Source organism: Drosophila hydei, unplaced genomic scaffold (genome assembly GCF_003285905.1).
Source record: "Drosophila hydei strain 15085-1641.00,03,60 unplaced genomic scaffold, DhydRS2 tig00000379-arrow-arrow-pilon, whole genome shotgun sequence".
Classification (NCBI taxonomy): Eukaryota; Metazoa; Arthropoda; class Insecta; order Diptera; family Drosophilidae; genus Drosophila; species Drosophila hydei.
Window position 1 is genome coordinate 357,020 of NW_022045720.1, and position 13,710 is coordinate 370,729.

The 13,710-nt window shown below is 39.0% G+C and overlaps 1 protein-coding gene across 3 annotated transcripts in view; it reads left to right on the top strand.

Moving 5' to 3' along the window:
* Positions 1–248: 248 nt before the first annotated feature.
* The window catches only part of LOC111601641 (cAMP-specific 3',5'-cyclic phosphodiesterase), a 113,238-nt gene continuing 99,776 nt past the window's right edge, over positions 249–13,710 (top strand). For all 3 annotated transcript variants that reach the window (XM_023318310.2, XM_023318311.2, XM_023318313.2), the window contains exon 1: positions 249–491. The gene's annotated coding sequence lies outside the window, so the exon portion shown is untranslated. The remainder of the gene's footprint in view (positions 492–13,710) is intronic.

A 13,710-nucleotide genomic window follows, 5' to 3' on the forward strand; every position in this document is an offset into this window, starting at 1 on the left:
AAAACTTAAATAAAATAAATAATATAAACATTATACGCACACACACACGCACACACAGTTTCCCTCTCTCTGTGTGTGTGAATTAAAATTTATGCTTTGTTTTCCTCTCTTTGCGCGTTAATTTCAACAGTTATGCCCAACTTTTTTGCTTATCAAATTCCACAGAAGTCGACCGAAAATAAAAAAAAAATTAAATCCGTAATAAATAAACACACGCGTTTGTAAAAAATAAAAATAAAAAAACACAATATAAAAAACAAATACAAGAAAAAAAAAACAAAAACAGAAGCAAAAGCAATTAAAAACGTAACAAATTTTGCCGTTAGTCAAGTTGGGGGCAATCGCCCAACGTACACGCAACGCGCCCCACCAAATATTTCAAGCAAAAAAAATAAAACAAAGAAAAAACATTTAAATCAAATCAACAACAACAACGAGGAGAAGGAGAGGTCAAACAGCAGGAACCGCAGCACAAACCATCGCACGAAAAGGTAATTTAATATCAGCGGAACAAATATTTAAAAAAAAAATTTAATTAATTCATAATTAATTACGAAACTACAAATTGCAACTGCAACTCAAACTCCAACTCAGATTCAAACTCAAACTACAACTGGAATGTTGCAAAGTGAAAAAAGCAAACTTTAAGCTGGAAAACGTTGCGCATACGTCGCGTGTGCCACAACAGAATGTTTGCGCTGGCTATTTGCTTTTGGCTGCACTTAATTCAATTCGCAACAAATTCAAATAAAATGCGTTCATTTAGCTCAATTGTTGACTGACCGACGGACTGACAAGCTGATGGATAGCTACACAATTTACATATGATTTATTTGCTTTGCATTGTTGCATCGAAATCATCAGGCGAAGAACTGGCTGAAAATACTTATGAACGCTCGAGAAAAGTTCAATTCAATTTTCGCTCTTGTCAATGAAACGGGACACAAAAGAAAAGAACAAAAATTATATTTAACAATTGGCGTTAGGTTGGCGACACCTCAGCGACAGGTTGACAGCGCGTGTCGATATTTAATAAAGCTCCTAGTTGGCCTGTCAATTTCCAGATGTCTTCGCTGCGGCTGGCATATGTATAGACAAATATAAGTTATGTATAACATTTTGATACCTCAAATCCATTGAATATGCCAACTCAGGGTATAATGGCCTCAGAGGCGTGCCAGAGTCCATAAAGTGTATGTATATATGCTGGTTCAGAAACTGAGTCTGTGCGTTTTGTGCGAGTTTTTCTTCTTTATTTCGATAACTCACGCCATTTGCTTATAATCGATAAGAATCGACTACATGATTTCATGTTTTATAGTTCGCATTTAGTATGCCTATACCCCAAACAGCATTTCAAATATGAGAGATACTTGCGGTTTATTAAATACACTCATCTGAATGTCATTATCACACTCTGCATTTGATTTGTTTAAGAAAGTTAATCTATAAGAAAAGTTTATCAACAAGAAGTCCCCATTGAAGCAATCCAAGCGCAGCAAGCATAGCAAATGCTATGTAGCAGCTCTGCATTGGCGTCACGGTATCTCCCAGTCAGGCACTCCCAACTAAAGTAAGCAGAGCAAATGCTGTGTGTGTATTGTTTGCTATGTATGCTCTGAAAGAAGCATAGAATGATGGGCATAGCAGCGCTGCATTGGCGTCACGGTATCTCCTAGTCAGGCACTTCCGACTAGAACACACTCATGGTTCATGGTTTGGCAGCAAAGCAACTTTAAATCGTTAATTTGCTCTTGAGTGCTCTTCTCATGCAAATCATATTTTTTATCTGTTAAATAGCATACACTTGGTATCTATTCACATATTGATATAGGCAATTGATTTGATTGTGCACTCGCAACAACAACAACAATGCAGCTCTGCACTATTCAGTCTGTTGACATCTTAATTGCTCGACTAACTTTCTACGTAGAGAGCCTGATTTGCTATGGCATTAGCACGCTGTTAAAGTTAAGCCGACGCTTCAAGTACAGCGATTGCAACTAATTCAATAAGCTTTTGTTTGACGACAACTTTAGCTAAGTTGTGTATTCAATAAGGGCTGACAGAGTTCAATGGGGACCATTGGTGGCGGCTACCAAGCGACCATTGGGAGGAGTGTGTGAATCAATAAATCATTTAAAGGATTAATTGCTTTGATTTGAACTAATTAGATGTGTTTTCTGTGTGACTTTCAAGGCAATGCACACACACAAACACAAATACACTCATGCATCACGTACACAGACACATGCAAGTCTGGCACTTGAATGGCATTTGTCTGCGATACCCACAAACACTCAGTTGCACTCAGACATCATGCTAAAGCGCCACTTGTGAATCGCACACACACACACACACACAGACACACACACACAGACACAGCCAAGTGGAAATGCAATTGGTGCAGCTTCTTCTGTTGTCGCTCTCGCATGTTGATGATAATGCCGTTGATGGGCCAGATAATTGCCGCCCAATTGCCTCGAAAGTTGAACAGTGAGAGAGATAAGTTAGTCGACCAGCTGTGCGGAGCTGAACTTTAAGTGCTGGAGCTGGACAACTGTTTTGCCTAAAACTAATCACGCTGGAGCAATGCGACACGTTTCATAATCGTTGCGCTGACGCTGCCAAAGCTGTTTAAGGCATTTAGCGGCGGCGGGTCTTAGGCAGGGCCGATAAGATAATAGCGCACCCACGGACGCTTACAGGTATTGGTGATAGTCTGATAGTTGGGCACAAACAGCAGCGACTTAAGTCTCTCAAGTCTCAAGTATCGGGCGCAATTGCTGATTCGATTGTATACGTCGGTGCGTATTGTTCGACACACCACGTACAAGTTGTGTACATTGTTAATGCGTGTACAATATCGAAAATATCTCTGATTGACGTATACACTAATTAATAGGCGACATTCTGGCTGTGCGGCATACACACTCTACTCTCCCTCTCTCTCGCTCCGTCTCTCTCTCTCTCTCTCTCTCTCTCTCTCTCTCTCTCTCTCTCTCTGAGATTTGAATTGCTTGATAAGTTGCGACACAATTGTATTCGTGCATCGATAAGATTTGAGATAAAGTTTCGAGCTTTAAACAATATGCCATCATCTAAATATAGAACCAGCCAGAGGTGTGTCTACTTTTCGACGTGACTGTGCGCTGTTCAGCCACCAGCCACCAGCCACCCACAGCCAACTCGCAACTGGCAACTGGCAACTGGCAACTGGCAACTACCAGCTGAGGCTAAGGCGAAATGTGTCGAGTCGTGTCGAGTCGAGACACCCTGCACTTATTTCAAGTGGCCTGCACTCCAGCGACCACTTAAAGGATTTGCATTTACACAGTGTCAATTACTGTTATGCAATCCTTTATCTCGCCCTCTCTCTCTCGCTCAGACACACACTGCCTGCTTATCTCTTTGGCAAATATATTTTGCAGTTGATTGGCAAATTAAGACAAATTTGTTGAAAGTTGTTCACATTGCCAAAGGCGCGCGCTGTTCATAAAAATAGTAGTGCAACTGAGCTGTTGACAAATGCAATTTAGTGCTAAGCGCAATATTATTATTTTATTTAATATTATTTTCTTATTAATTAAGATGACTGAAAGTAACGGGAGTTCGCTGTGATTCAATGGAAGGAGTATCTTTTGATATGCCTTTTGCTTTGGTGTCATGCAGCACTACTATTTTTATGAACAGCTCTGCATATATATACTATATATATATATATATATATGTGTGTGTGTGTGTCTTCGGGGCAATTTACATTCAAATAAATGTAACAAACATCTACTGAGGTTTCGCATGCGCCTGACACACAGCTCGACGCATTGCATTGCCATTGCTTCCCTTGGGCTTGACTTTTTCTGGCGCATTCGAGCTAATATAAAATTGTTTGCCAGGCTTTAGTCAAATGTTACGCAATTGCAGCAGCACTTGCAGCTGACTTGTGGCAACGGCTGCAACTGCATCGGGCCAAAGGTTGTGCTTTGCCTGCTGACATTCCCGTCGGCTGTGGCGTTACGCAAACAATTTAATTGCCATTCAGAAACACATTTATTTGTAGGTTTTCCTTTTTTAATAACAGAAGAAGAAAGAAACCAAAAATAAATTGTTATTTCTCTGTATTATGCAACCAAATGATTGGTTTGGTCTGGATTTCCAGTATCACAAGTTGTTCATAACTAGATACAAAGTTAGTATTCATTTTAAAAATATATATATCTATGTTGCTTCCCTTCTAAGCCAGCTTTTATAGCTAGTCATTCACTTGTGGTTAGATTTTGTGCCACTCTTGAAGTACTTCAAGAAATCATTTCGTGTAATCTCATTCAGCTGCGCCATCGATGTCATCTTAAGCTACTCAACCTAGCCTGCTTTCTTGTGACTCTTCAGTTCTGCGCTAAGAAGTTAAAGTCAGTCTCTTCTTTTTGGCTAAAACTTTGCTGCAGATTCTAAGCTTCAACTTTGTAGACAGAAAGGCAAGTCGAACTTCTCGAACTAACTGAGGCCCACAGCTCAAGTCGAACATCGAATAAACATGACCCAGAGTAATTCAACATTGTCAATACTTTTCCAACAGCCCTCGTAATATTTAAACATCTGATTTGTGAAATGATTTAGTGTTTGTGTAAACTCAACTTAATTGAACTGAAAGCAAATGTTTGCAACTAAATATGCTTCGCCATTTCTTGGCCAAATTGAGCTGAAATTTGATTTATAATGAATAAATAATCGAATGGAATTCAAAGGCTCTAAAGGCGCACACTCTAATAGCTGCAGCTTTCGATATTGATGAACGCAATCACAGCTATTTCCTTTTATAAATAATTAGTTCTCTTTGGGTACTCGCTGCTTCTGCTACTTGTTCTTGGTCTTCGGCTTCGTGTTCTTTTTCTGCAGTCAATCAGAGCTCAAAGCTTTGCTGAATAATAAATTGCGTTTGAATGCCAGTTTGAAAGGAATTGGATTTCTTTGCCAGCAACTAATTTGTGAGTGAAAACAATTTTCTTGAATTCGCACACAAACACTTTCGCTTTGTGCCATTTTCAATTACTGTTTCATGGCCTGGCCTGGCCTGGCCTGCCACTAATTACAAATTGAATTCATCACATTTTATAATGTCAAACGGAATTGATGCTGTCATATATGAGCTTCTTGGTCGAAATGGTTTTAGCTTGCCGAGTTGTTGCTGGCCACAAAATGGTTTTGGCCATTTGAACTTCAACTTGACACAAATTGCAGGCACTAATTTGTCATTAGCACGCCACAGCAACAGCAACAACAACAACAACAATGATAATAATAATGTCCAGGCCAACAAATGGCTACCGACAGGTTGGCAACTTCGATTTGCGTCTCAGCTTGGCAAATTATATTGTTTTTTGCTGCTGCTGCTGCTGCTGCTGCTATTGTTGTTGTTATGCAAATTGGTTGCCTAACTGAACCTGAGACCACATCGAACGCATAAATAATCAATATGTGTGTGCGGGCGCGTATCGTGGGAACATTTATGGCTGCCATTTTGTGCGCTCAACGAGTTTATGCAACATGGCAAAAAGTGAGGCGGGCTTATTGATTGATTGGACTGGCGGCAGACAAGTGGCTTTATCAGTAGCACGCGTCTCCAAAATAAATAAATATTTATGCATATGTATTAATATATATGAGTATACATTTATTGTTGCCCCTGGCACGTCTATTTAATAACAAAAACTTTTTAACTGATATTAAATGCGTCGCTCTCACTCCCGCTCTGTGTGTGTGTGTGTGTGTATTTGGCTGATTGTGCTGCCTTTTAAGCCAGGCAAAAGTAGCAGTAAAACAAACTAAGCCAACATTATCAGCCAGAATAACTTAACACGAAATACAAGAAAGGAAAAGCCACAACCACAAGCACCCTCACAGCCACACAGCTGGCTACACATGGCTTTAAGATAAATGAAAAATAAAATATTACGTATACGTACAATTGCTTCACAAATAGCGAACAACTTAAGCGCCAGCCATATGCTGCTCTAAACTCAACGTTCACAACGAACTTCTATTGCACTTGCCCAGCGAGCTGAGCACATGTGTGTATTTGGATAAGATTTCACAGACAACTCAAACAGCATTTGAGATGAACACAAGAGACAAGGCGCTCCAAAGAGTTATGCTGGAAAATCGAGGTAGCTATCGGTTGACTGTTCATAAGTGGTATTAGAAATTGAGCTCCAAAGAGAAAATTACAAAATTCAATAAGATTTCAATTGAGAATCAATAGCTGCTATTAGAAATGGCACTCCAAAAAGTTAAGATACAAAATCGAGTTAGATCTTAACTGAGAATCGATAACTGATATGAGAAATAAAACTCCAAAGAGCTAAGATACTAAATCGAGTTAGATTTTAATTGAGAATCGATAACTTAAATTAGAAATGGAACTTCAAAGAGCAAAGATATAAAATCGAGTTAGATTTCCGTTGAGAATCGATAACTGAAATTAGAAATGGAACTTCAAAGGCTAAGATATAAAATCAGTTGAGAATCGATAACAGATATTGCAACTAGAACTTCAAAGAGTTAAGACACAAAATCGAGTTAGATTTCAGTTGAGAATCGATAACAGATATTGCAACTAGAACTTCAAAGAGTTAAGACACAAAATCGAGTTAGATTTCAGTTGAGAATCGATAACTAATATTGCAAAATTAAGAGCTAAGCAGTTAAAATACCCAACAGCATCATCAAAATCCATTTAGAATTCGAATTGAGAGCTAATAATATTTTTTATTTAATTCTCAAAAAATATATTTCTCTACAATTTAAGCTGCCTATAAATAGACTCGCGACGTGGTACATGTTGAGTGAGTGCTATCAGCTCTCAGTGTGCTAACAAGTTGGCTGCGTTTGTTTGTGCCGTGGCACATTAGCCAGCTAGAAGGGCCGCGCAGTGAGCGTATTTGCCAAGGCAATGGCAGTGTCGCGGATGTGGCCTGCTTTATGTTGACAAAGATTATGTGACAATAAGCTTGGATAATACATGTATGGAGCTGGGGGCAACAGTGAGCAGAGCGCAGCGCGCAGAGAGCAGCAAGCAGCAAGCAGCGAGCAGCGAGCAGCGAGCATCGAACAGCTGTCAATTGTATAAATATTTGGTGGCAAAAGTACAAATAGAAATGCTGTCGATAAATCGAAGCACATGACTCTGGCCTTGCATTAACAGCTGCGACGTGTATCTTGTATCTTTTCTCTACAATATACAATATACAAAGCTGAATGTAAAAGCAAACGAAATTCTATACCAATTACAATTCAATTGTTTAACACCCCAGCATCTGCTTTGATCAATACTACAAAGGCCACATCTATCTGTAGAGGCATGTGAGCCAAGTTAGCGATTAGCAGGCCGTTGTTGATGTTGTCCGCAGGCAGCTTCGATGCTTTCTTGTCTCGTCGATGAAATGCTAATGTCCCTGTGCATGCATTGCAGCAAGGCACTGTGAATCGCATGCAAATTGACTTTACTCTCAATTACCCTGCAGCTGAGCCAATTTCACTGTTCAGATTTTCCATTGTTTTCTGCTCTCAGTATGCCGTCGGGGCAAGTGTGTGTGCCGCATATTGCATATGTAAATGCAAGGCCAGAACATCAAGCCACAGAGCAGCTGCGAGCCTATAGCTCTTGGATTATTTATTGAATGGCATTTGGTAGCCACACGCAATTCACGCATCCTCATGACCCAGCGTACACATATTAAGTTGACTGCGAATATTCAAAACTAATAATCGAATCTTTCCACACTGATTTACGGTCGACTATCGCCGGACGGTTTGTGATAAAATGGCCAAACACATTTTTGCGTCAATGAAATCGTAATCCCCATCGACGCCCAACATTTTTCACACATCTATCTCTCTCCCTCTCTATCTCTCTCGCTCCAATAAACTGTGCATTTAATGTTGAAAAATGTTTCAGCCTCAATATGCCTGCGGTCGCAAATGTTGTGAAGAGCTCTTCGATTAAAGTTAACAGCTTTGCGCTTTCAATTAAACGATTAATGCTCGATTCTCATTTACAGACTGGTTAAATGTGATTTGGGCTCGCTTTCAGCTTCCAGCTACATCATTGCTTCCTCTCTAAGTGTACTTAAGTGCAGCACAGTTGAAATATCGAAAATCGATAAGTCAATTGACTTTTGATGGTTGGCTGCCAGCTCCATTTGCCAGCGAGCATCGAGCATGTAAATGCCAAGTATTTCTGTGCTCTATTTGGGTATCATTCAGCGCTTGGCATTCCCCTCAGTCTATGTGCAGCAACTTGAAGCCAAACAATCAAATTCAATTATTTCACGATAAACGCATTTACGTTCTTTTTTTTTTGTTTGGGGGGTTTTCTTGCCATTGCCGAGATTGCGAGCATTGTGTGCAATTTGTTCTCAAAGCAATTTAGACAAGTATCGAAACAACTTGCGATATAAATTGATTTACCCACAGATATGATAAGGTAAATGATATAAGACTTAACAACGATTGCATATGCGGTGTATTATACGTATATATAATCCATATGAGATGCTCTAAGAAATCTATTAACTAAGAATGTGCCGTTGCAAGAGTTATCGATAAAAGAACAGATCGTAGTTAAACGATTATAGTGTTATCGATAAATCAATCTAATTATCTGAAAATGTTTAGTTAAGTTGATAGACCAGATCTTACTTAAATGTTTAGCTGCACAGCTTTGAAAAGTTATCGATAACAATATTGATTAATAATTAATTGCGATCTCGATATAAATATAGAGAAATATAGTCATCAGACAATAATGTGTGCTTTCATGTAAGCTTTCAGCATCGATAACACATCAAATCCTTCTAAAATATCATCATGAATTAATTATGTTATCGATATACACATATGCACACATGCCTTATCAACAGTCAGCATCAATAACACATCAAAGCGTTCTCAAATATAATTTTGAATTAAGTTATCGTTATCGATAAACCAATTCCAGCTGTCAACAGTTAACCGTACTCGCTAAATAAATCGTGCATTCAACTCAGATTGATTCATCATTTTGCTGTTTGTCAATTGTCATCAATATTAAATCAATTTATCTCACCTATCAAATAAATTTTGATCGATTAGCTAACAATCACAACTGTTGATTGGTGTGCGCTTGGCCCGCGCACGATGTCCAGTTGCCGTGGGCAGCCGCAACAGCTAGCCAAGGGCCAAGGGCTACGGTCGGGCCACAGCCATAACTGTTGTTGTCATTCGCCAATGCCACGTTTTACAGCTCATTGTGCACAGGACAAAGGCGAAATACTTCCATTCAGCTCTTCAAAGCAACAACAACAAAAACTGGCCAAGTGAAGGCGAAGGTGCCCCAAGCCATGCTCACATATGGCACACGCACGGGCTCAGTATCAACAGTGTAATTATCGGTATGCAGTCCCAACATCGTCATCATCATCTTCATCATGATGATGTGGGTTATGTGCTGCCGTTCATGTAGCATATCTTGTAGCGTAGTCGTTTTGTGACGCTGTGTCCTGCCAGGCGTGTGTTTCAAAGCATTTTGTTTTCTCAGCCAGCCTTGGCTCTGTGGCTTTTTCCCACCTACCATCCACACATACACGCACACGCACAAGCACAAGCACACGCACACTAATCGCCTGCTCCATCTGATGCTTAATGCCGCCCACTGCAGCTGACGGCAAATGTTTCGTGCCAGTTGACGCTCAATTTGGAAATATTTATGCGCGATTATTACGCACAATTGTAAGAAACATGAAAGACTAACGACATAGAACGCAATCCAATGGACTAGCAAACACATCCATCAATGGCCTCAATGGGCCATTATGCAAGCTCGAAGTGTATGCCACACGGCCCTTTAATTACACTTGCCAACAAGGCCAATAAATTAAAAAAATGAAAAAAAAAATTTTTTTTTGTATATATTTATAAAATTTTCAGTTTACTTGGAGATTTTTCAATTGATAATCATTTTTGTTACCCATTGTTTTTTTATTGGCCATAATTCGGTTATTTCTTTTATGTAGTTTTTTTTTTTTTTTTTGCAACATATTTATGGCCACTTGAGAATTGGGAATTTGGTCAAATGGAAATCTGTTTTGGCTCAAACGAAATTGCGCGCTAATCAAATAATCAAAATTAAAGCGAAATGCCAAACTCATCAAATTAACAACGACAACAACAATGTAAAAATCTGTGCTCCTTTTTCTACAAAGTTTTCTCTTCTTCGTTACTTTTGCTCTCTGCTCAGGTCTATTATGGAAAACCTTTCTTTTAATTGAAATATTATGAAAATGCCTTGTGAAACCTTTTTGTTTCGGCTCTTGATAGCCAAATTTAAGCCGCTTTTAAAAAGAAAATATAAGAAGTTATTAGAAAGTTATGCACGAGGTGCGCTCAAAAAGTATTGCGAATGCTGATTTTTCACTTTGCCTATTTTGTGGCCGCACAAGACTTTCGACAATTTCCAAAATGAAGCCAAGAATCTGTGACAAAGTTTTAGCCAAAAAGAATAGACTAATGATGCCACAGTCAGCTTATGACTTAGGCCTGCGCTCTCTGACTTCAGCTGCCTCACGAAGTACTGAAGAGGCACATGAAAGGCTGGCTCTGCGCTACATTTGAGCAGTTACAGACGACATGGCAGGAACAAGGAGTTGTAAGAGCAGCAAGAAATTTAAGCAAATATTTGATATATTTAAAGTCAAGATCCGTTTAGCTAGGTCTTGAGGGTGGTGGTGTCTCAGCCTTCTTCTTCTTTGACTGCAGTACATAGCCTGATAGCCAGCCAGGCTCTTTGTGTGAGAATTTAGTCTGGCTAGGTATTTATTGACTGCTTTTTGAATCAGGCCTCGAATTTTTACCAACTTACCGATGTTTCAAGCGCTCAAGTATCATGCGACTTCAATACTCCATAGAGAAAGCCTTAGTATCTTCCGCTGAACTGCATAGCATAGAATAGGCCAGAAGCTAATTGACTCTTGTAGAGTTCTTGCCTAGAAGAAGAGTTCAAGATTGATAGACAATATGTTACTGGCTCTAACTGTTTCTGGCTGCTGCTGTTCCCTTGGCAGTTCTCAAGCTGAAAAAATCAAAATCATAAAAAATACCCAATATATAAAAATATATATATATATATATAAACATTCTCCATATAATATTGTTACCTCGATTCAAGTTGAATTTGGCATTCTGCTGCTTACTTCATGTTGTTTAGAGTATTTAATCTTTGGCACTTCGTGTCTGCGTTGTTTATGCTGTTTAAAGTTTTCTGCGCTCTTAATTGTTGGTAACTTCGAGGCGAACCCTTCGCGCCATGAACTTAATTCGTTTGCCGGCAATTTAACCATGTTTTAATGGACTGAGTGGCGGGCGCCAAGTGCGGCCTCTAAAGTTGTTGCCAAACATTTAAGTCCCAGATTTTTACTCATTTCGAATTCCTTTTATTTCTGCGTAGTGGCTGCTGCCTTTGGCCTCTATTCCGCTCCTGATTGGCTCCACTGGCTGGCCAGTTTGTTTGTCGCTGCCAACCAGCTGGCAAGCTGCCTGCTCTCTATATGAATTTGCAATGAGTTTTTGATTAGCTTCTGACATAGCATATAGCCGAGTATAAGCAGCCAGGTAGCCAGCCAGCCAGCAGCTGGCTGCATGCAGGCACAACAATAATCTTCAATGGCTGCAATTTTGGCTAAAATGCAAAAGTTTTTGCGGCCATTTTCAACTTTCAACCACTTGTGTGTTGCGCAAAGTGCAAATAATAATTAATTAAGCTGAACTCAATTTAGTTGAACAAAGTGAAAATTGCAATCGAAAGATGATGACTTAATGTATAACTTAAGCAAAGCTGTTTATGCCATGTTTAAAATAATGTTGCTCGACAAAGATAGTTAAGCACTCCACAGACCCCAGAGTATTGTCTTGATGTGGGTAGCTGTGTGCGTGCGTGTGTGTGTGTGGGTCTAACTAACAACTAGTTAACATGACTGCAGATAGTGTTAGCTTATCCACTGGAATATAGTAGTATTATCGCCCTTGGCTAGTTTGCCCGATAGCATACATATATAAATATATATATAAATAAATATATATATATATATATATATATATATATAATATATACATATATATATATATACATATACACATGTTATTGCTTTTTAAACAAACTGATAACGCCTCAAAACAAATAACAAGTTAGTTGTTAACATTTTGCACATTGCTTTAACAATGACTTTGATTTACAGCTGCTAGATGCTTATCGCTTTCTGATAGTTGTTTTGTTATTGGACTACGAAAACATCAAATGAATCAATTGTCTATTGAGTATCCATACAAATAGATTCTGACATTGATAAGAGCAGAGCACATGATAATGCAGGAATATCTGTATTCATATGCTCTACACACGGATTTATATGGAAAACTCTTGTAGTTAAATGCTTACACATGTTTTTCAGTCCATATCGATATCGATAACAATAGATGACATATGATTGAGTTTATCAATTCAACCAGTAACTCTGCGGGACAGTACTATTGTAATTAAAGGTTTAAATGTATTTTTGAATCCATATATATCGATAACGATTACGATAAGTAAATGAGAATGCCTCTGGAGCAAATATCAAATGGGTTTATTAACAGAATTGATAGGTTAAAGGGACAAGGCTTTTTAATTAGATTTGTAAACACATTTTGCTATCCATATGTATCGATATCGATATCGATAACAGTAGAATGCATCTACAGTTAGAAAAGGCAAAACTATTATAATTAAATGCTTAAACTTTTCAGTTTTCAGTGAACTCGATAGCTCGAGGAGGCAAACCGATTGTAATTAAATGCTTAAACAAGTTTTATAATCCATTTAAATCGATATCGATAACAATAGGTATGCTTTAATCTTAAGCAAATATTAATTGAGTTTATCAATTGAAAGAAACTCAGTGAATTCAATAAAAAATGTGAAAATCGAAAAATAATCAGGTAGAAATAACAGGTGAGCAAAAGCGGATTAAAGCTACCAAGAAACTGAAATGTATTTCAGAAACTTAAATTTTCATCGGCAGCAAAACGAACTTAGTTCAATGTAAATTGCAAATTGCAACAACGACAACAACAACAGCAGCAATAAAAACATTGGCACTGTAAGGCTTAACTTTACGAACTAATTGAATCAGGTGAAAGTTTTGCATAATCGAGTGTGGGCGCTGATAAACTTTGTCTGCCATTCAGAAAAGTGGGCGTATCAGCAGGCATATTGAATGCAGTGCATGCAATTAGTGCCGGAGGAGCGAACAAAGCGAATTCAAATATATGCCGAGCCGAGTCGAGCCGAGCCATCTCATGCCAACCCCCAGCCGCCAGCCGCACACCTGCACAGTGGCAGTCAGGTAGGTGGCTGTTTGGTTGGTTAGCGCTTTGTCAACTCTTGAGGTAAACTTGCAAGGGGGTAACAACAATGTAACTAGCTGCTGCTAACTGGACTTCCATGACATTAGCAATATGCACTCGTAGTGAAAGCCAATTATGACTAAGCACCTGTTGTGGGTGGCCCCGTTTCGACTGTCGTTGACGGCGAATAGCCCAAAGCAATTTGCCAATATTCAGGCCGACCCCAACCCAATCCGTATGCCAATTGCGGCCCAGTTGAGCTGGACTACCTCGACTCATTGCATGTTTCATTGT